The sequence below is a fragment of the Pleurodeles waltl genome, chromosome 5, assembly GCF_031143425.1.
Source record: "Pleurodeles waltl isolate 20211129_DDA chromosome 5, aPleWal1.hap1.20221129, whole genome shotgun sequence".
Classification (NCBI taxonomy): domain Eukaryota; kingdom Metazoa; phylum Chordata; class Amphibia; order Caudata; family Salamandridae; genus Pleurodeles; species Pleurodeles waltl.
Genome location: NC_090444.1, coordinates 779,125,921 through 779,147,604, shown reverse-complemented (window position 1 = coordinate 779,147,604; position 21,684 = coordinate 779,125,921). Strand labels below are relative to the sequence as shown.

General features: G+C 45.0%; 1 protein-coding gene across 43 annotated transcripts in view; it reads left to right on the top strand.

Moving 5' to 3' along the window:
* TRDN (triadin) overlaps positions 1–21,684 on the top strand; it is a 1,868,677-nt gene that overhangs the window by 1,495,608 nt on the left and 351,385 nt on the right. The gene's annotated exons all lie outside the window — the stretch shown is intronic.

The following is a 21,684-nucleotide window of genomic DNA, read 5'->3' as shown; positions in this document are numbered from 1 at the left end:
GTTTAGAATGTTAAGTTCACAGTTATGCCACTGTGCATAAATATATGTAATACATAGCTCAGTGTGTGGGGTAGTCATTGGCGAGTAACCAGGCTAGAGAAGAGACTACAACTGGAGACAAGAAAGTGGATAAGTAACCCAAAGATCGACAGTGCTCTCCCAGAGAGCTTGCTGAGGTCCAAGCAAACTACTTGTGTGTGCCACATGTGCCTCAATCTAAGTGTAGAATTGACGTTTGGCATATGTGAAGTTGAAGCACAGCTCTTGCCATTGTAAAGCATTTGATGATAAAGAAAGCATCACTGAAAAGTCTATGCATCGTGGGCCAAGAACCTACTAGCAAGGCCATACAGAGAGTTATGATATTACTGTGCAGTATAAAGCTATACAGTGAATGGAGTGATAATGCTAAAAATGGCCACAAACAGATTCATAAAACAGCGCTATCTCACAGAACAATTGATAACAAAGCATACCGCTGTTACACTTACCAGAGCCTCAAGAAGGAGAGCTCTACGACCACAGCAGAGGGTGAGGAGACCCAGAAGAAGCACAGAGGTTGTGCTTATTGAGCTGTCCAATACCTGAAGCGGCACACAACCCAAAGATGCCATGTGCCAGATGCCAGGCTCAGCACAACTCCAAAAGTCTCCAGTGGAGACCAAGAAAGAGGCCACGTTTCCTGCAATTATCAATGATGACCCAGAGACCAGAAAATCACAGGGCATGTCTGATGGTATGAATAGAATAAGTCCTGATGGACAGCAGATGAAGCTGGAGAGAACTCAGAAATCAATGTCAGCAAGTTCCACAAATGGTGTAATACTGCTACCTTCCTGAGACTGCCACCATCATTCAATATCTCCAGAAAGCAAAATATTGGTGATAGATGGACAGCTTGGGTAGAGATACTTGATGATTTCATTGATGCACTAGAAGAAACAGATAACAGGAAGATTATCAAATATTTCAAGAATCTTGCTGGTGATAGTATAAAAGAAATCATGAAGAAAATGCTGATCGCTAATGAAGTTATGTACTGCCAAATTTAAAAATGTCGCAATTTCAATCCAATGCCGAATGTAGATTACGAAAGGTGCATTTTCAGTCAAGAATAACGGAGTTGGTGAAGCCATAGAGAAATTTGTTGAGAGAATGGATACGCTCATCAAACACTGTAGGTTCAATGATGAGGAAGCCTGTCAGATTCATTTAGATGGAGAATGCTCAGCAAAACGTTCAGTGTCGAGTGAGTTCTCATAGCTGCCAGAGCTGAAAAGCTTGCCAATTGACGAGCTACTGGGGTGGAGGCCAGAGGTGCCCAAAGTGAGTCAGTCATGAACATGAAAAGCAAGCAGAAACACAAAGCTGAAGGACATAAAGTGATATCTCAGCAGAAAAAGAAGTAGTGTTTCAAATATGGATTATTGTTTCCACATGAAGGTAAATGTTCCGCCATTGGATAGATATGTAAAGGCTGTGGGAAGGAGAAGAATTTTGACGTTTTTTGCTCCCAAAGGAAAAAGTAAGTGCACCACTGCTAGAAGACGAAATGGCTGCCAGAGTATTCCAGAAGGAATGTTCGATGCACGCCCACAAGGCCAAGTAGCAACATCAGTTGAGACAAATTGACACCAAACAAAGTTGATTGTCATCTACATCATCGTCAAACTGTTTGTCAGTATCAATATCAAGGGAAAGTTAAGAAGATGGTTGTGCAATGTCATGTTTACCTCAGAAAAATATGCACGTTTGACTGGCAGCATGTGAAGAAAAATACCAGTCAAAGAAAAGTGAATATGAAAAAGCACCAAAGTCATTCAAACATTGTCTAAAGATTACACTGAAAGTAAATGGTTGTTGAATACCTTTCATTATCAAAAGTGATGTGTCGATAAACATTATGCATGAGGAGAAATATAATGAACTATCTCCGTTGCCATGACTGATGCCATCGAAAACTAAAGTATATACCTGGGCACCATCAATGCCATTGAAAAGTCAAGGTTCATTCTTAGCAACGAGGAAACACAAAAAAACAAAAGTGCAAGCACCCATTCAGGTCTTCAAGGTAAGATGTCAAGCACATCTTTACCCAGTTACAGCACAGCTGGATATGGGACTGATCTCAGTGAACTAGAAGATGAAGGCTCATCACAAAACAGTTCCCTTCATAGTTTTCATGGGTTAGGAGAACCTTAGACTATGAAAGTACAATTGCATATTAACAAGGACGTCCATCCTGTTGCCCAAAGGCACAGAAGAATTGCATTTAATTTACAAGAAATTATTAAAAAGGAATTCTAAACATTATTTAAACATGATATAATAAAGTGTTCCACTGGTGCTATGCCCTGGGTTTCGCCGGTAGTGGCAGTACACAAAAGGGATAGTGAAGGAAATGTAGGTCTATGCGTGGATATGTGTCAAGCGAACATGGCAATTGGAAGAGAACAACATCCAGGTCTGCACATTGCTGACATGATAACACAGTTGAATAGTGCAAAGGCCTTCTCTCGCCTTGATTTAAATGAAGGATTTTAACAGTTGGAACTCGAGGACAAATGCAAGTACATTACAACTTTTTCTACATATATTGGTCAGTTTCAATACAAAAGAGTAAGGGCCTCATTTACAAGCACTTTGCACCACTGCTGTGTCATTTTATTTTCACGCAGAGATGGTGCTAGCACTCCTCCAGATTTACAAACCGACACATTGGGCCCGATGAGTCAGTTTGTAAAGCCCTGCATCAGATTATACCTGCACCAGGTATAATGTATACAGTGAAGGCGTTCCCAGGCAAAATGCCACACAGAACTGAGACAGTGACATTTATAACATTTCACTGCATCATTCTAGGACTTCACTGCTCAGAGCAGGTGTAAAATTGATGCAGGTTTTTTTTCCAATGGGAGCCTCCTTGCATTGCTACAATAGTGTCATTTTAACAATGCTATTCCAGCAGTGCACAAGTTTAACATCAACAGATGCATCAGAATTTAATCAGAAGAGCACACCTCTTGGCCACAGGACAACGGCCTTGTTGAACTTTCATAAGTAATTTAAAGAAAACTTGGAAAAGCTTAACCTTAAAACTGCCTTGAATTCTACTGTGCAACATTATAGTTCGACTCCTCAGTCGACCACAGGTGAAAGCCCTGCAACTTTGATGTTCGGGAGAGCAATGAAGACCAAGTCACCTCAATGGAGCAACACAAGATCAAGTACTGAGGAAGAACCCCATACCAAATACTTGGTTTGGGAAAAGAAGATGGAGGCTTATGCAGAAAAGAGACGACATGGTAGATCCGAATGCCCAGATAACGGAAGGTATGTGGAGCCCAAGATACTTCCTCCGGACAAGAAGACGTTGGCTCGTTCCACGGACCACCGGGAAGACATAAGTCTTTCGTTTATTTAGTCGGAGACCAGAACAGGCCCCAAACTCATCTAACAGCTGGAACACTTGAGGTTAAGTTTCTAGTCCATTGTTGAGGTAGATCATCAGCATACAGGGAGACTATATGGAAACTTCCATGTCGACATATGCCCCATTCTTGGGCCTTATCTCGGAGTCTCGCCGCCAAGGGTTCTATGGCACTGGCGAATAGCAAGGGGGATAGAGGGCATCCCTGCTGGGTTCCTCTATGTATACCATAGCTACAGGAGATCATTCGTCCCGTCTTGACTCGAGCCGTAGGTTGTGTGTAAAGCAGCTTAACCCAGTCACCCCAGGCCCCGCCCAAGCCCAGACGCAACATAGTGGCATCCAAAAATTCCCAGCTCACTGTGTCGAAGGCTTTTTCAAAATCCACCGACACAATCATTTCCGCCAGATGAGGGGGATGAACATCATCATAGAGCAGGGAATATAACCTACAGAAGTTATTGGAGGTGCTGCGGGTTGGAATGAACTCACTCTGGTCCCCATGTATGAGGGCGTTCATGTGGGGCAGCTGTCTTACGGCAAGGGCTTTACTAACGATACTGAAGTCAGTGTGGAGCATGGACAGAGGCCTGAAGGCAGTAAACCTTCTGTCAACCTGCATAGTCTTGGGTAATCGGATCACTATGGCTTCTCTGGTCATGACCGGCAACAGTTTGGTCTCATAGGCTTCAGCATACATCTCCGCCAATCTAGGAGCCAGGACATCGCAGTCTAGTTCATAGAACTCAGAGGGCAAGCCGTCAGCACCCGGAGTCCTACCCACCACTAGCATTTTAATGGCTGCCTTAATCTCCTCTGCGGAGACCTGTACACCCAGCCCCTCCCTATCCTCGTCAGTCAGAACAGTCCGAAGCAGTGCAGACAGAAAGCTCTCCCTTACGGTAGCTGAGTCCACATGAGTGGAGTTATACAAGGATTTATAGTAAGCTGTGAACTCAGCATTGATCTGAGTAGGTATGTAAATAATATTTCCCTCCCTAGTCAATAGGTGGGTGATCGATGTCCCCCCAATCTCCCGGCAAATCAGCCACGCCAGTAGCCTCCCAGCTTTCCCTTCCTCATCATGCACTTTGGCCAAATAGGTCTTGTAGTCATGGCATCTAAGGCATTCTAGCGCGATGAGTATTTCTCCCTGAGCTCCAGCTGTTTTGCCTGTCCTTCTGGTGAACCATCTAGGTCATTGTCACTTCTATGTAAGTTGTCCTCTAAGTGCGAAATGTCCCGTTCAAGGTACCGTCTGTCCAAGGCAATGGCCCCGCACCACTATCTTTAAGGCCTCCCATTCAATGCCCCTACTGGACTCTGAGCCCCGGTTCAGTGTCAAATATTCCAACAACCTATTTAGTAGTGCTGTGCGGAATACATCATCTTCCAACTCTGCTGGGTGCAAGCGCCATGTCGGGACAGGTTGGCGAGTCTCCATCGTGGTTAGATGGATCAATAGCGGACTATGATCAGATACAGTCTGGCCCAAGTATTCAGAGTGCGGAGCTGATTCACTAAGAGAGGTTGAGCAGAGCATCCTATCTATTCTAGTGTGCACATGGTAGAGGTGGGAATAGAATGAGTAGTCTCTACAAAGAGGGTTCTGAAGGTGCCAGATATCTACCAGGTCCCAATGTGAGATCCAGGTAGACATGCCCTTGGCCACTCTGACAATGGCTGCCCCCCACAGCGGGGCGGTGGAACGGTCCAGGTCATGGTCCAGTACCCTATTGAAGTCTCCCCCAAGTAGGAATGGAACATTAGCAAAACATGCCAACCGGGCAGATTATGTGTGTAGGAACTGAAGTTGGTCCTGATTCAGGGCATATATACTGCCTAGGACCAACGCCCTGCTATGCAGTCACCTCTCCACTAATACATATCAACCCTCCTTATCTGTGTCAATATGAATGGGCTCAAAGGGGACCCCTGCTCTCATCCACACCGCCAACCCTCTTGCATAGGCCGAGTATGTGGTTGCAAACAACTGCCCCCGCCAACGCCGACAAAGGCGATCCACTTCCACCTGGGTGAGGTGAGATTCCTGCAACATGGCAATCTGTACCCCCCCTGTGCAGTATCTTGTGTCCTTTCGCAATCGAACCCATACCCCTGACATTCCAAGACAGTAATTTAGAGAAAGGACGTGTCGCAGCCATATCCTCCAAGAGGTCTGTCAGGGAGCCAGTACCTCCCTCTCACGCAGCTCCCTAATGACCATTGCAGTAGCACATCACGTATGTCTAAGGGACCACAGGCTAAAACAGGCAATACTAACAATCCCCTACTCCCCATCCCAGGAGCAGACAAGCAACTGCTGCCCGCCTAAACCATAACAACTAGTCTATGAACAAGTGATGTCATCTTCCAACTGGATCATCTGGTGGGTGATCTGGGGACGGACACGGAGCACAAAAATGGTCCACCAGTGCCCTGACGGCCCGCCTTTGAGCCGTATCGGAGCAACAGGGCTTAGAGTATGCAGGCCCCCGGACTCAAATGATGTCCTCTGGCATCTGAGGCATTACATGGGGATGGCCCTCCGCCATACTGGACACTGGTTCCTCATCCGTGGAGTCCTCTCCATTCAAGGCCATCCTCAGAGCTTCTCGCCTCAGTCAGGGAGGCCACCCCCGCAGCGCAGCTCTCTTCCCCAGGTGCGCCTGTTGGCTTCTGGGTTTTGTCACGTGGTGGTCATCTAGAGAGTCTTTGGTGTGTCTTCTCTTGCCACAACGTCAAGGTTGTTTGCGCTCCACTTGTTTGGGGCCTGCAGTGCCTGCTCGGTAGGACTCCAACCATGTCCACTTCATCAGGTTCCTGGAATAGGTGTGTGGTGCCATCTAGTATAATCTTCAATTTAGATGGGAACAGCAAAGAATAACAGAGCCCCTCCTCCCGTAGGGCTTGTTTCACCTCCAAGGGGGGTGGCACGTCGAGCTTGGACCCCCAATATAAAGTCTGGGAATAAAGTGGCACTGCCACCTTCCACCGGGAAGGGGCCCGTCTCGCGGGCCGTCTGTAACAGCAGGTCACGGTCTCGGTAATGTAGAAGCTTTGCCACTGTCGGTCGGGCCAGCTTCCCGGCCCTGGCCTACAAGTCGGGACTCGGTGCGCTGTCTCCAGGGCAAAGAAGGGCGTGAGGGGGCGTTCATTCATAATGGTGTGCAGCCAGGTTTCTAGGTAGGCCACTGCAAAAGTGCCCTCACAGCCTTCTGGCATTCCAACAATTCATATGTTATTGCGCCAACTGCGGCCCTCCGCATCTTCAGCACAATGTTCCGATACCTGAACCCGCTCAGATAGGCAGGTGACCTGAGCCCGGAGGGCCCGGTGTGCGGGCTGCAGCTCCTCCAGGGATGTTTAAGTATCTTCCACCCTGTCTACTATCTTGTGGTGATCTGTTCGTAAGTGACTTAGTTCAGAGGAGACCTTTCCAATTTCCTGACTCAGAGTTAGCTTAGTATCATCAATCGCCCCAAGGATCTTATTCAGGGTATCCTGCATCATAGTGGGTGCTGTACTCTGCTCAGGTTCACCACTAGCCAACTGGCGGACCTGCCCCTGCTCCGCCTGGGGTATTCCCTGTGTTTTGTGCCTGAGTCTTCCCATAGACAGTTAGGCTCTGGGAGCAGCCGGGATTCACCTCCGTCTAATGTCCAGTAATGTGGGTGAGCCTTGCAGTGTAAAGCACCAGCAATCCTCCATTTGCAGACCCCCATACACAGCAAAGAAGTTCCCCCAGTCAATGCTTCACATGAGGGTCAGCCCTGCGCCGTCAGAGCCATTTCCGTGCCGGCATCTCCCATCTTAACCTGAACGGGGCCGCTTGTCATGCGGGGGATGCTATGGGAGCAGCCACAGCCCTGGGCCCCACGCGAGGCACCCTCAGATCAGACTCTCCAACATCTGTAGGGAAGGGTGGGGCAAGGGACACCCCCCGCTGTTCACGTTCCTCAAGGGAGCCTCCACCACCAGCGCCTCCCTGCTTAGGGGGGCCACAGAGTCCATGGGTCTCCTTTGACCACCTCACTGTCCCCTCACCTCATTTCAGGCACCCCATGCTCCTCACTTTCACTCCCGTGAGGGGCCACCTTCCGCTGCAGCACCCCCAGTGCTTTTATATAGGGATCCGAGCTGGGCCGCACTCCTAGTGCCTCTTCAGCTGCGGACAGGGCAGCACAGCGCGTCTCTCTTTGGGACCACGCCAGTCCTCCGATGCACCCGCATGGCCAGAGGCGTCAGCAACGGCTCCCGGCGCACCGCTCCCTACTTCCCCGTTTCAGCTCCCAGGCATTCACCAGGTTCGGCAGTGCGCTTACGCACCGTCCATTTCTCTGTGCCGGCAGCCGCTCCCCGAATCAGCGGGCCACGCACTAGGCCGGCCGGGGTGCCCGCCCAGCTCGCATGGCTCACGGCAGCACCCGGATTCTCCAGGGACTCTGTCTCCCAAATCTCCTCTGGCTAGCAGGCCCCCACCTGCTCAACATATTACGGGGGCCCCCAACAGCCTGGTATTGTCAGGATTTTAGGCGGGCTGGCTCAGAACTCCAGCTCTAAGCGGCCGCCATCTTAGGCAGTCAAGCTCCACCCCCTTCAGTTATATCTATTGTTACGCTAGATTTTATACTAAACAGGCCTCCAAAGTGTCTTTGAAGTGTGCCCCCTATAAGTCAGGTGGGATTCAGGCATCATATGGAGCAACATCTTGCTCAAAGAAAAAAGGGCAATTTATAATTTCCCAGAAAGAATAGTTATCATTCCGGTTTGCTGCTGCTATAAGGTCTTCCCAGACTCATGTCTGAATCTCCTCTTTCTTTTTTGCTATCATTGTTTTATAGTGAAGTCTTGCAGCTTTAACTTCGCTAAACTGTCTAGGCCATTTTTTAAGGACACTTTCAATTGTTTGTGCGCCTGGCTACATGCAGAATTAAACCATCTGCATGGTAGCGTATCCTTTTTAGGGGTATCAATAGACAATTTTTCTGAGATAGCTCTACGTAAAATGCCAAACTCTTTCGGGACTGTGGGAACATCTTTATTATCATCAAGGCACCTTAATACAGTAGATTAATTTTGTAAGATTATTTGTACATTAAAAAGATCAGGTTTAACCGTATCCCATTTAATTCCAATCCCCGTTTTTTAGGCTAAATTATTGTGTCGCCTTTTTATTTTTTATTTTTATTTTTAATTTTATGGTCACACAGCAGGACACAAAGTTACACCTTAAATACATAAATACATAGGTGTCATAATTCATACAAGATCCTCTGCAGTCAAATATTGCCATATATACCATGCAGAAAGAGAAGTGTATATTTCATCTTTTAACTAGGGCCTTCTTGTAGCCCTGAAGCCATAGGTCCAAAGGTGCCCAGATTTTAGAACCTTTTTTCCTTGCTGCAGCACCTTTTAATTCATATAAGCTGTATTCCAGGTGATATATAGATAGGAACCGCAAAAACCATTGATTATACAGTGGGGGATCTGATTCCCGCCAATCAGATGCTACACAACTGCGTAATACTGACATTGCAACAAACAAAAGGTATCTGCTTGGATTTTTACAAACTGAATGGTCAACCCCCAGCAGAACCAATTGAGGTGTTAAATAAACAACCTGCTTCATTATTTTCTTCAAAATTTCAGATATCGCAGAGATCAATTTTGCCAATTTTCCACACTCAAAAGACATATGGCAGAGGTCTACCTTTGGGCTTCCGCATCGCGGGCAGGTAATACCAACAGTCTTCCCCCAGTTAGCAATCTTGGCAGGTGTGTAGTATAAGTTATACAAAACCATGTAATGCTGAACTTGAGGGCCCGTGGACAATAAAACAGTCTGCGCCATTTCTATAGATTCACAAACCTCGAGCTCTTCAGCACCTACCCGCCCTTCCCAGTTCTTAACAAGTAAAGCCATGTCATCCTGTACTGAATTTAGAAAAAGTGGATAAAAGTTCTAGATAGCACAGCTGGTAGGTTGACCGCCAACCTCCATCAGCTTGATCTTCTCAACACAGAGGCCTTGTTTCAGAAAGGTTGATAGAAAATTCCTAATCTGTAGAAATTTAAAAAAATCTCCTTTGTCTAGAGCAAATTCTATACTTAGATCTTCAAATTACTTAAGATAGCCGCCAGGAAGGAAAAGATCCCCAATTTTCTGAATACCACAGCTCGCCCATCTCATACAATTGTGACCTTTAAATATTGAAGGAAGCATTGGGGTGTTCCAAAGAGGTGTATAGTAGCAAACTCGCCCTATCCCTATCTTGCGCTTGACCTGTGTCCAAACCTTAAAGGCGGAGATAATCGTTTTGAACTTAACCTTTTTATAATAGCTTGGTTCCAGAATCCGTAAAAAAACTGCATCTGCCTCTTTACCGAAGGTTAAAGTGTAGATTGAAGGGAGGGTATCTTGTATAGATCTATCCATGACAAAAAGTGCCTGTGCATAATGCAATACCGCCGCCAGATAGTAAAGTTTAAAGTTAGGGAGTGCCTACCCCCCTTTCTCTATTGGAAGTGTCATGAGACGAAAGGCCCGACGCGGTTTCGTGTAGGACCATATAAAACTGTTGGTCAATCCTTCCATTAGTTTAAACCAGTCCTGTCCAATTTCCAATGGTATGGTTCTAAAAAAATAAAGCACCTTAGGTAAAAAGGTCATTTTGATCACGTTACACCGTCCCATAAGCGATAAATGTAGATTATTAATACAGTAAAGATCTTTCCTAGTCTTAGTTAAGACTGGGGACAAATTTAGTTCTACTAGCTCATCAAGATTTGCTGTCAGCTTAACACCTAAATACTGAACCTGAGTCTTTATACGCTCATCTTTTAAAACTACCCATTCATTCACAAATATTTGACATTTACTTTTGTTCAATAGATAGCCAGACATTTTCCCGAACTGCACGACTTCCTGCTCTATTTCAGATATAGCTGTCATGGGATTGGTGGTAACCACAGCAATATCGTCCGTATATGCTAGAATCTTTGTGCTGCCCCCTCTCAATAACACTGGGCTAATCTGGCTGTTGTTAATCAATTTCCTTATCGAAGGATCGATATATAGAGCAAACAGCAGTGGTGAACACGGACAGCCTTGCCGTGTACCTCTCTGAATAATGATTGGAGCTGATTTTAGCCCAGCAATTTGCAGCGTAGCAACCGGCTTATGATAGAGTTGCTGGATCGCCTTAACAAACCCAGGGCCAATATTATTCTTACGCAACACTGTCCATAAAAAGGGCCAATGAATCTGGTCAAATGCTTTTTCTGCATCAAGCAGTATAACTGCCATTGGAAGCTGGCTCACGGCCCTAGCATCGAGTAATGTAATGACCCGTCTTATGTGATCTGCCGTGCTTTTCCCTGGAATAAAGCTGTGCTGCCACAGAGAAACTAAACTAGAAATCACTGAGTTTAATCGACTGGCCAACATTTTAGCATAGATTTTGGCATCACTATTAATCAAAGAAATCGGGCGATATGAACCAGGGAGGCGTGGTTCCTTAACCTTTTTTTTTTAAACTATAATCTTAGCCTTCTCCCAGGAGGTCGGTTGGGAGGCCCTGTCTACATCTCAATAAATAAGCTAAACAGCTCCTTGCGTAGCTCCAGGAAAAAAACCTTATAAAACTCCAATGGAATTTGATCTCCCCCAGTCGCTTTACCGCTTGCCAAAGCACGGATGTCTATTTCTTTCAGTGTCAAAGGAGTTTCCAATACCTCCTTATCTTCCTCCTGTAATTGACCTAATGCCATATTGCCCATAATACAAAACTCTTCCTCCTCTTGCGATTGCCCTTCGTGCCTGTATAGTTTTTAATAAAAATCATCTGAATACTTCTATAATCTCTGGACCACTATGAACCAACTGCCCCTCCTCGTTTCCTAGGCTGCTAATATTACCATAAACCTGCTTCTGTTTTATTTTTAAGGCTAGCTGTTGCCCAACTTTCCCGCTATATTCATAGCATTCCTGCCGATGTACCAGAAATGTTGCAGCCACCCTTTCCATAAAAATCTTAATGGCCTGCGCTTTAATAACATTTAATTCACACAAGATGTCGGAGGTCTCTGCTTTACACCGGATCGCCTCCCCTAGTTGTTGCTCGACTATCTTCAACTTTGTCTGTAATGATTTTAATTGATCCGTTCGTGTTTTCTCTTTCCTTACTGCATACCTCAATGTTTCTCCTCTAACAGCTGCTTTAAATGTATCCCATATAACATGGCGGGGGCCGAATCCCGATTTGTCTCAAATAATTCTGGGATCCACTCTTTAATTTTTTGTACATAAACTGGGCCCACTAGTAGTGCCCTATCAAACGTCCAGGACCTAACTTGAGGCCCCTCTTTCCCGACCTCTATCGCCAAGACCAGTGGGTTATGATCTGATATGATTCTGGGGTATCTATCCACCCATATTTCCTTTTGCAGGGATGCAGATGCAAAAAAATAATCTAGCCTGACTAACTTCTTATGTGGGGAGGAGAAGAAGGTAAACCCTGGATACTGCGGCCAGCACCTCTGCCAAGCATCAATCAAACCATGATTAACAACTAATGTCTGAAGTGCCATGAAAACTTTGTTTTTTCTGCCCTGATATGACGTTTGTTCCTGGATGGGGTTTTTGTTATCCAGATGTATGTTTAGGTCTCCACATATTATGACCGGGTTGCCCATGATGTAAGTTCCAGATTAGGTGACTCAAAGATTTCCGGATCGTTTACATTCGATCCATAGATGGAACATATAGCGAACTTCAACCCTCTAACAGAACATTCCAGCAAAGCCAGCCTGCCTGATTTGTCCGCATGTTGCTTGTGTGTAACCAGAGACCTAACTCGCGTTAGTATGGCCACCCCTCTAGTAGTGGTATTTTGACATGTATATGCCACTAATTTCCATCCATAAAATTCCATCAAATGCTTCTGTGTGCTTGCAATGTGCGTTTCCTGCATTCAACTAATATCAGCCTTCCAGGACTTAAAAACTTCCCCTGCCAGCTGCCGCTTTTTACCATTATTGAGTCCACAGACATTTACCGTGGCCATACGTAATTCACTTTCCTGCCCCATATTTATGCATTTCATCCCTCCTGGCCTCCCTGGGCCAACCAATCAATTTTCGTGATTTCACATTCAAAACGCCCTGCAGCTGATTACCAGCATTTCCAATCTTCCTGCTGTGTATCCTGTTGCCCCCTTTACCCCCTCTACCACCACCACCCCTAAAACCCCCATCCCCTCCTCTTAAGACCAACCCACCTTTCCCTGATCCATCCCCCCACCCAGACCCCTACAAATGGAATCGCCAGGCCACTAAGCCTGTAAGATGGAAGTCGTCCACCCCATCGGCCCACCCGTGCAAAATCACCCACCCAAATTTACTCCTAGCATCACGGCCGCTCCCACCACCCCCCTGCTGCATCTATATTGAAAGAAGGAGCAATACCCAAATCAACTACTAAACCAACACTGCAGGTTAGGGGAAGAAACAAAACCACAATCGGAGGGTGTTACACCTGCCAACCCTCTAGTTAACCGTGTCCCTCAGCCTCATAGCACCATTTTTTAAGTTTTACTATTTTTCAGTTGCTGTACATATTCCCCTGCTTTGATTTCTGATAAAAAAACTTGCGTAGTTGATTTGTAAATGACTTTCAAACGTGCGGGCTCAACAAGTAAGCTTCTGCCCCCAGCTCCTAAAATGGTGCAATCAACTGCCTGAGTCACCACCATCTCTCTGCCGTGGCATGAGCAAAATCTGGTCTAGTAAAAAAAAAGATACCTCCTCCACAGGTATCTTTGAATTGGGGCGAGTCTTTTCAAACACCACCTGCCGCAGTAGAAAGTTGCCAAAATAAACAATGATGGCCCTTGGATAGCTCTATTCTTCACTGGCGTCCAATGTTTGTTTCTTTCTCATCAGCGTAAATCGATGTACTCTCTGGATCTCTGGATCCCAGTTCCACTCGAGAAGATCTGGGAAAGCTTTCTTAAAGAGTGATACTATATAGGCCCTGGTATCCTGCCCCTCGAGGCCCTCGGTGATACCCAAAATCTGCAGATTGTTCTGCCGCTGACGATTTTCTGCATCCTCAAATTTCCATTGGATGTCCAAGATCTGTTGCCCCTGTGTCACTGTCTGCGCGGCTGCCGCTTTAACTTCTGTCTCCAGCTCCTCGGTATGAGTCTCTATTGAGGCAATGCGTGTGCCAATGTCCTGGCAAGATTTAACCACCTTTGTAATGGATAGTTGAAGTTGCCTATTTGCCAGTTTCGCCTTCCTGCTTTCCTTCTGAGCCTGCTAGTGATTGTGCTCCATTGTACGGTAGATAAGCTCCAGCGAAGGGATCTCAGACGGACCTTCCATAACGGGGCCTATTGAAATGTTGTTGGCCCTATCTGCCTTCGAAAAAGCCTGCTGGGTAGCGGTATAGTCCCACTGCATCTCACTTTGTCACCTTGATTTTTAGTGGATTTGACAATCTGTAAATTCAGGGTTAACACTAAAGGATTATGGAGAGTGTGGAACTACCTTAAAATCTGTATTAACTTGTATAAGCTTAAGGGACATAAAAATAAACCCAATAGTGCTGCCCTTTCAACTACCCATATGGGTTGGGAATAAATTCCCGCTCAAAGCTGCCATATCATTTGCACACACAAGATCGTGTTTAAGAATAATAGTGTTTAGGGCCTTCCGTTAAGGATTGTGTTTAAAATGGGAGAGATCAAGATTCCTCCGATTTCTAAAACTACTAACCCTTTCCACACTGAAGTCTCACAAGGTGCTGAAATCCCCCACCCAAATTAAAACTGTTATATGTTTTATATTTGTAAGGAAGGAATCAAGAAAATCATCAAAAAGGACAATATATTCTGTATCCGAATTATTAAAATTATTATAATAGAAGTTCACCAATAAAATATTGTACTCCTTTGAGGAGAAAAGCATGACCTGAAAGTGAGAAGTAGCCTACATTTTTTACACTTCTGAGGTAGGCATATGGATAGACTTAAAAGATGCTAAACACCCCTCTACTCGCAAAAGAAGGGATCGCTGGTTCCAAGAAGAATTGGTAGCCATTTAGGTTTAAAATCTCCCGGGACCATGTCTCTCCACAACATACGATGTTGGCTTCACTTACAAAGATGATCCAGCCTGGACTATCAATTTTTTGCTGTGCCCCTGCGACGTTCATGAAAACATTTTCATTCCTCACTTGGACTGGTTGATTGTATGATTTCTACTTTAAGTCCCCTCTTAAGAGAAAGAGATAAACTGAGAGGACTACGTTTGAGAGGAAAGTCAGTGCGTTTGGTCCAAGGTTGAGAGTGATTCAAACCTGTTTTGCATGGGCACAGAAAAACAAACAGTATTTTGTGCTTGATGATTTACTGGGGGTATTGCAGGTGGTCTATAGAAATAACCCAGGCGCAGGTCTCAATCAAATGTATACCATGGTTGGAGTAATTGAGACTGAACAAAATATGCTTCACCATGGCTTCATTACTGAAGTTACCTACAATGCTGACCTTGATATCATGCTTGGGCAATGGTCCCATACAAGAGACTCTCTTTACATGATTTTGTAGGTTAAACAGCTGCCTCAGGCAATCCACCCTCCCTTCTATCCAATGTACTAGGGGTTGCTTGGAGGCGGAGGTGCAAGACTGGAAGGGATGAAGAGTTAACTGAATGGGGGCACATGATTGGACCTTGCCTCTACATATTATCTAAAGATTCTGGGGGGTAAGGTGGTCTAACGATGATATCCTTTGAATCTCCTGACTTTCTATCCCCTCTTAGGTTTTTTTGATGGAGGCTACACTCCATGATGGGGAAGAGCTATTGTTAACCTCGTCTTAAGAATTTATAAGGTGTAGTTTTGTAAGGAATATTTTCTTTCTTGGGTGCGAGGGAGTGGGTGGACCATTTGACGCCCCCCAACAACAGGGCTGAGGATAATTTAAACAACTCCATCTCCATTTTCTCTGGATAAGTCATTATTGGGGATAAAGTGGATTGTATAGCCTCCTTGACAATTGGGGTTATGCAGGTATTAAGTTATGCAGCCATGGGGTACATTCTGTCATTCATAATTACGCAGATTTGGTTACCTGGGCTTTCAGCCTGATTTTGGGAGTGCCTCTGGGGGCTAGGATGTTGTCTTTTACTTTTGAAAGCTCCCTCTGCCCCGTTCCTCTTCCCCACAGATGGCTTGGAATTCCCTGACATAGCCGGAGGCATAGACCTGGACTGGAGATCCTTTGAGGGGCTGTCCATCAATATACTCTGAGCTTCTGCGGCAGACGTTTCCTTTGAATGTAACTGTGAGCAATTTCCCTCAGGCACTAAGGCAGCATCCCTTTTTGCAAGGTTAGTAGGCAGGACATTGGGAGAGGACAGCGATAAATGCCTTTCTACTAGTTCAATTTATTTTTTCATCGCAACAGCTGCTCAAGTACATAGCCATCCAAGGTTGCCTCTGAGGTTTTAACAGGGAGCAAAACCTTTTTTTTTTACCCATTTTAAGGCCAGGAGACTAAAATAAAGGTTATAAAAACAAGTTTGCTAAAATGCACAGTACCTTTTAAAAGGAAATATTAGGTGGGTGGCACAGCCCAGCCTTTTACAGGCAATGACGGGTGAAGGATGGGCCCGCCCTTGGCCTGGGCTTTGCAGGGCGTGGCGAGTACACGTTACGTTCTGCAGGAGTCTTCTCAGTGCTTTGAAGCACGTTTGGTGGCAACAGGATGGTGGCTGTCGGTAGGCCCTTCCTCTTAGGGCAAGGAACACTGAACGATGTAGTCTCTCTAAGGTGGTAGCACAGCACCCCCCAACTCTCAGCATCAGGTGCCGCAGGAGTCTTCTCAGCACTTTAAAGTGTGTTTGGCTGCAGCAGGATGGTGGCTGAGGTAGGCCCCTCCTTTTAGGGCAACGAACACTGGGCGATTTAGTCCCTCTGTGGTGGTAGGACAGCGGCACCCAGCTCTCAGCATCCGATCTTTGGGTTATTTATCCCCTATTTGTTGCCAGTTGGAGAGTCATACCCAGCTTTGCTACCTGCCAATGACTACACCACACATGGAGCTGTGTATTACACATCTTTATTCATCTGGGTGTAACCGCAAACTCAACATTCGAAATGCATTTATTTCAACATGCTCTAACACTTACAGCCAAAATGGTTCCATAATTAATAACTCCCACAACACTACAGCATCGAATTCTAAGACTCCACACACTTCATGTGTGACCTTCCCCAATCTTCAAGCTTAATTATTCTTAAAACCCTGTTCATTAATCACTAATCAATGATTGTCATACTTTCTTTATGTGGACTGCTTTGTAGACCAAGATACATATAAGCATAAAAAAGGAATTAAATGTACAAAACCAGGTAAGGCTCTTTGATCAAGCAAAAATGGCACAATAACAACACGCTGAGACATGATTAAGGGATAAAATGCTGCTTTAACTGAACACATCTGGCAACCATAAAAAAACTTTGGCATAAAGCCTAACAAATCTAAATCATGTCCCCACTAATACATAAAACTCCACCTAACCCTACCCCAGCCTCTAATAAAATCCATTGCCCTTTCCCAGTACCCCTGTGCCCTAGTGTCCCCTTGCTGTTGTTCCTCTTGCCCCTCCATCCCTTTGGACCTTCTCAATATCCTGGCCCTCTCCTTACTGTGTTTCCGTACCCTTCCCAACCACTGGAATGTCTCTCATCTCCACCTATACCAGACCCTTATACCAGCGGCAATGACAGCTAATAACACTGACCTGTCCTATTAAAATCAATTAAAAACAATGCCAAGTTTGGAACAAAAATATGTGAATGAGGTTTACCAAAAACATTAACCCCAAATGACCAACCAAATAACCAGAAATTCATTCTAATAAAGAAACTCCCCAAAAAACATATCAATTAAGGGAGAGTGGGTGGGGCTCGGAACAACCATGCCTTGACACCTTGGAATGTGAAAATGGCCAAAAGAGGCCACCCACACCCCATCCTTACTATATGTAGCCTCCCTGAGGCCCCACCCTACTCAAAACTACAACCAATCAACGTATCCCGCATTGTGGATTGCACCACCAATGCCCGATCTGCCGAAGATGAGACCGGGCAAGCCTTTGCTCCTCCCAAGCCCCCATCGGGTGAAAACTGCACACTAACAACACGCTGAGACATGATTAAGGGGTAAAAGGCCACTTTAATAGAACAGGTCTGGCAACCATAAAACAACCTTGGCATAAAGCCTAACAAAACTAAATCATGTCCTCACTAATACATAAAACTCCACCTAACCCCACCCTCTAATAAAATACATCGCCCTTTCCCGGATCAATCTTGTCCAAAATCCAGTACCCCTGTGCCCTGGTATCCCCTTCGTGTTGTTCCCCTTGCCCCTCCATCCCTTTGGACCTTCTCAATATCCTTGCCCTCTCCTTATGCTGTTTCCGTACCCCCTCCCAACCACTGAAATGTTTCTCTTCGCCACCCAGGAAAACCAGAAGGCATTTTTCTGCCCACAAAAATATATAATCTCTTAATGATTCATAAATCCCATAAATGTTTGCCCAACAATTCTGCCATCCTAGTGCTCAACTCCAACATGTTAACCTCATTACCCAAAAAGGATAGATGCACCCCATCCTGTCTGTACAGTGATGCATCACTAACCACAATCTCTGAATGTTGTAAAACAGAAATGCCCTGCTGCTTACAAAAAATCTCTCATATCCCTATTGACCTTTTCCTTTGCTTCTCAATCCCTGCAAAACTATGTGCACCTCTCCAAAATCTACTAGGCACCAACTCAGTACATAAAATATGGGTACCTGACTAGCTCGATCTTAACCGAGTAAAATCTAACTTCATGGCAATGAGTAAACCTATACCCGATTACTGTACCAAGTCATTCTCACCTAGGTGTAAAGCTAACAAGTCCAGGCAAAACCCGACTGCCAATTTCGGAGAAAGAATACCCAGGAGCTCCTTCCTCATCATTGCACTTTTACCCACCCAAGAGATCTTCACCCTCAAACCATCCATTCTCAACTGCCACCCAAAAGGCCTCAAATCAGCTTGCTTGGCCGCCCAGTGTACGAACGAGTGCCCAACAATTGACAAAGATTAACCTTCCGCATGAGGACCAACCACACAACCTGGAAAGACAAACACAATTACCCAAAGAAAAATGAAAAGATTAAAACCTCAAACATCCTACTAAACATTAAAATCACCCAACCTAATATTTCTTTCAAAACACTGAGCCCTCCAGTCACCAAAATCCATGATCCACTTATCACTCTTACGCTCTTTTCTAGCATCTGTGGCCACTCCAATCTGAAAATAATGTGTACCATAAACTTTTGGTGATATCCAAACTTACCTAATGCAGCCCTACAAACTGCTATCAACTGAGAAGATCTTAAAAATGAAACATCCTCATGAATAAATACATATTCACTCCCCTAGGTAAAAAAGAGGATGAAAATACTAACCAGCAGTGCATTGGACAAACTGGCGGAGTAGTTGCTTTCAACAACACTTGTGACCTCTAACAAATTTATCAGATTTGGACAAACCAATCCACAACTTTACCCCACCCTCAACCAAATATACCTGAGAACGCTGCAAACCACAAGAGCCTCTTGTGCCCAATAACTCAGAAACTCAGTTTCCCATGATAAAGCCATGACACACACAAAGAAAACAAATCCGCCTCCCATCCAGAAAAACAAACCCAGTTCAAAACCCTCAAAATGTCCCTCAACATTGCCACAGAAATAGGGCACGATGATCAAACCATGCCTACCCTCCTGTGTCGCCCAACCAGCCAGAATTGTCCTACAAATGTCCCCCTCCATAGGATTATAACACTTACCGAAAAATTTAATACCTGCCATCTTACCCAATATGGCCACCGCCACCAACCCCATGTCAATCTGAACCATAATGAAATGAATCACATTCTCCCTCCTATGCCATGACATGTATGGTCCCTCATCTCTCCTTAAAGCACTGACTCAACAAAGTCCTCTCAAGTCTTGCTGTATGACTTCAAAGTAGACAGAGCAAAGTATTGTTGAATCAACTGTTACATCCTCACACTTCTAGCTCTCAAAGCTCCATCAGCAAAGGCGTCTTCGGTAAATTCACTCCTGGCGCCAGTCCACGGAATCTCTGCCACTGCGAACAAGATAGCGCATCAGCGATATCATTATTCATAATCAGAGCATAACAAGCCTTAAACAAAATATTGAACTTCAAACAATAAAGCAAAAATAGACGCAACAACTTCAAGACTTTCTCACCCCTTCTGGGAATTGACCAGATTAACCACTGTCTGGTTATCCACATTAAAAACCACTTGCTTGTTCATCAAAACCCCACAAAACCAGAGCAACCACCAAAGGAAAGAACTTCAAAAATACAATGCTGTGGTGCGCTTTATTCCAAGCATCCAGCCAAGGCCCAGCTGCCCAATGCCTATCCCAAAAAACACGAGAACCATAGGCACCTGCAGCATCAGAACAAATTTGAACTTGCCAGCACCATTCCTCATCAACCATCAACATGGTCACAACATTGAAACTCTTCAGGAAAGAAATCAACATTCTCAAAACAGCACCTTTAACTGAAAAACCAAGCCGCCTACAAAAGGATCTTCCAACTCTCACCACACGACATGCAAAGTTCAGATGGCCCAATAGGATTGCACCTTCTGTAACTCAAGTTTATCCTTAGAAACAGTCTCCACCAACAAAGAAATCCACTTCTGCACCTTCTCCCTCAACAGTCGAACCTCTAAATTCTCTGAATCCAACTTAATACTTAGAAAAGTAATACAAGTAGTGGCGCCTTCAGTCTTATCCGGAGCCAATGGCACACCCAACTCCTTCATACACTCCTGAAACTCCATTAAACAATTTGTACAAACATTGGATCCGGGCGTACCTACCAAGAAAAAATCATCTAAGTAGTGCGTGGCATGCCGGAACCCAGTCGATGGGCACCATTCTGTCCACAAATATTTGGTCATCAAATTGAAAACCCAACCATGAAAAATCATCAGGATTTACCAACAAAAGTCTAAAAGCCATCAAAGCATTCCTTCCTGAAACCCTTACCAATCTGATGTGTAATGAACTATAGAATCTTCCAGTGCAATGAAATAATTGCTTTTGATGCACAACTCCCAGCGGTGAAATAGTTAAATTAGGAATCAGCCAGAAATCAAATGGACCCACTACTCTACCTACCTCTACTTCCTTTTCCAATGACTTCCTTACAACTTCTGGCCTCTCGACAGCAGCTTTAAAATGTTTAGCCCCTCTACACACTCACAGACCTTGATAACATATCCGGAAACCCTAAAACAAACTCCAATATAATAATTTCACCTCTTCAACCTTCAGCTAAAACTGCAACCAATAAAACTAAATCTCCAACTTAATAGGAGTAGGGCCTTTATCCCAACACCTGTTGCACCTGAACCCTTCCCCTTTCTCGACCTCTGCCTCCATTCGCCTGCCAACCCCACTGCACCCCTCTGAAGCACTGCCCAAGGGATGTCTTCATTCACAGTTGGACCAATCATGCCTAAACTTGCACTGGGGTCATGTACATGCCCCCCTGTTGAAAGACCGACAGGAACTATTCTGTGGGAATTGACCTATGGTGAAACTACCCACCCCAGATTGGGTGGAATTACCTTGAAAAGACTTATAAGGAACGGGAAGCCTACTGGCTGTATGTAACCCTGGTGCAGGTTTGGAAGTATGCAACCATTGCATCCAAAGCTCATTATCAATACCTCCCCACTCCATATCTAGAAACAGTGCCATCCGTGCTCTAAATTCTTCATCATATTCAAACCATCCTAAACCACCATAATCCATTTGATCCTGCCTGACCACATCCATGTATTTAAAGCGAGAAACACATCACTTGGGATGCTCCTCACAGCAATCGGTCGCAAAAATTAAGAATGCCAACATCAAATTTTCAATTGTGGTGGGTACTCTTGGCCTCCTCGATAGTTCCCATTTTTCCTCTTTTGGCCCTTCCTTAGCCTGCACCTCTCTCTGCAGTAATTTGAAACATCCACAAACTCACATTTACAATTTTTTTCTTTAATAGACTGGGTGAGATCTACCCCAAACGCATCAACACCACTATATAGGTCAACTTTTTATTTTTGACATTA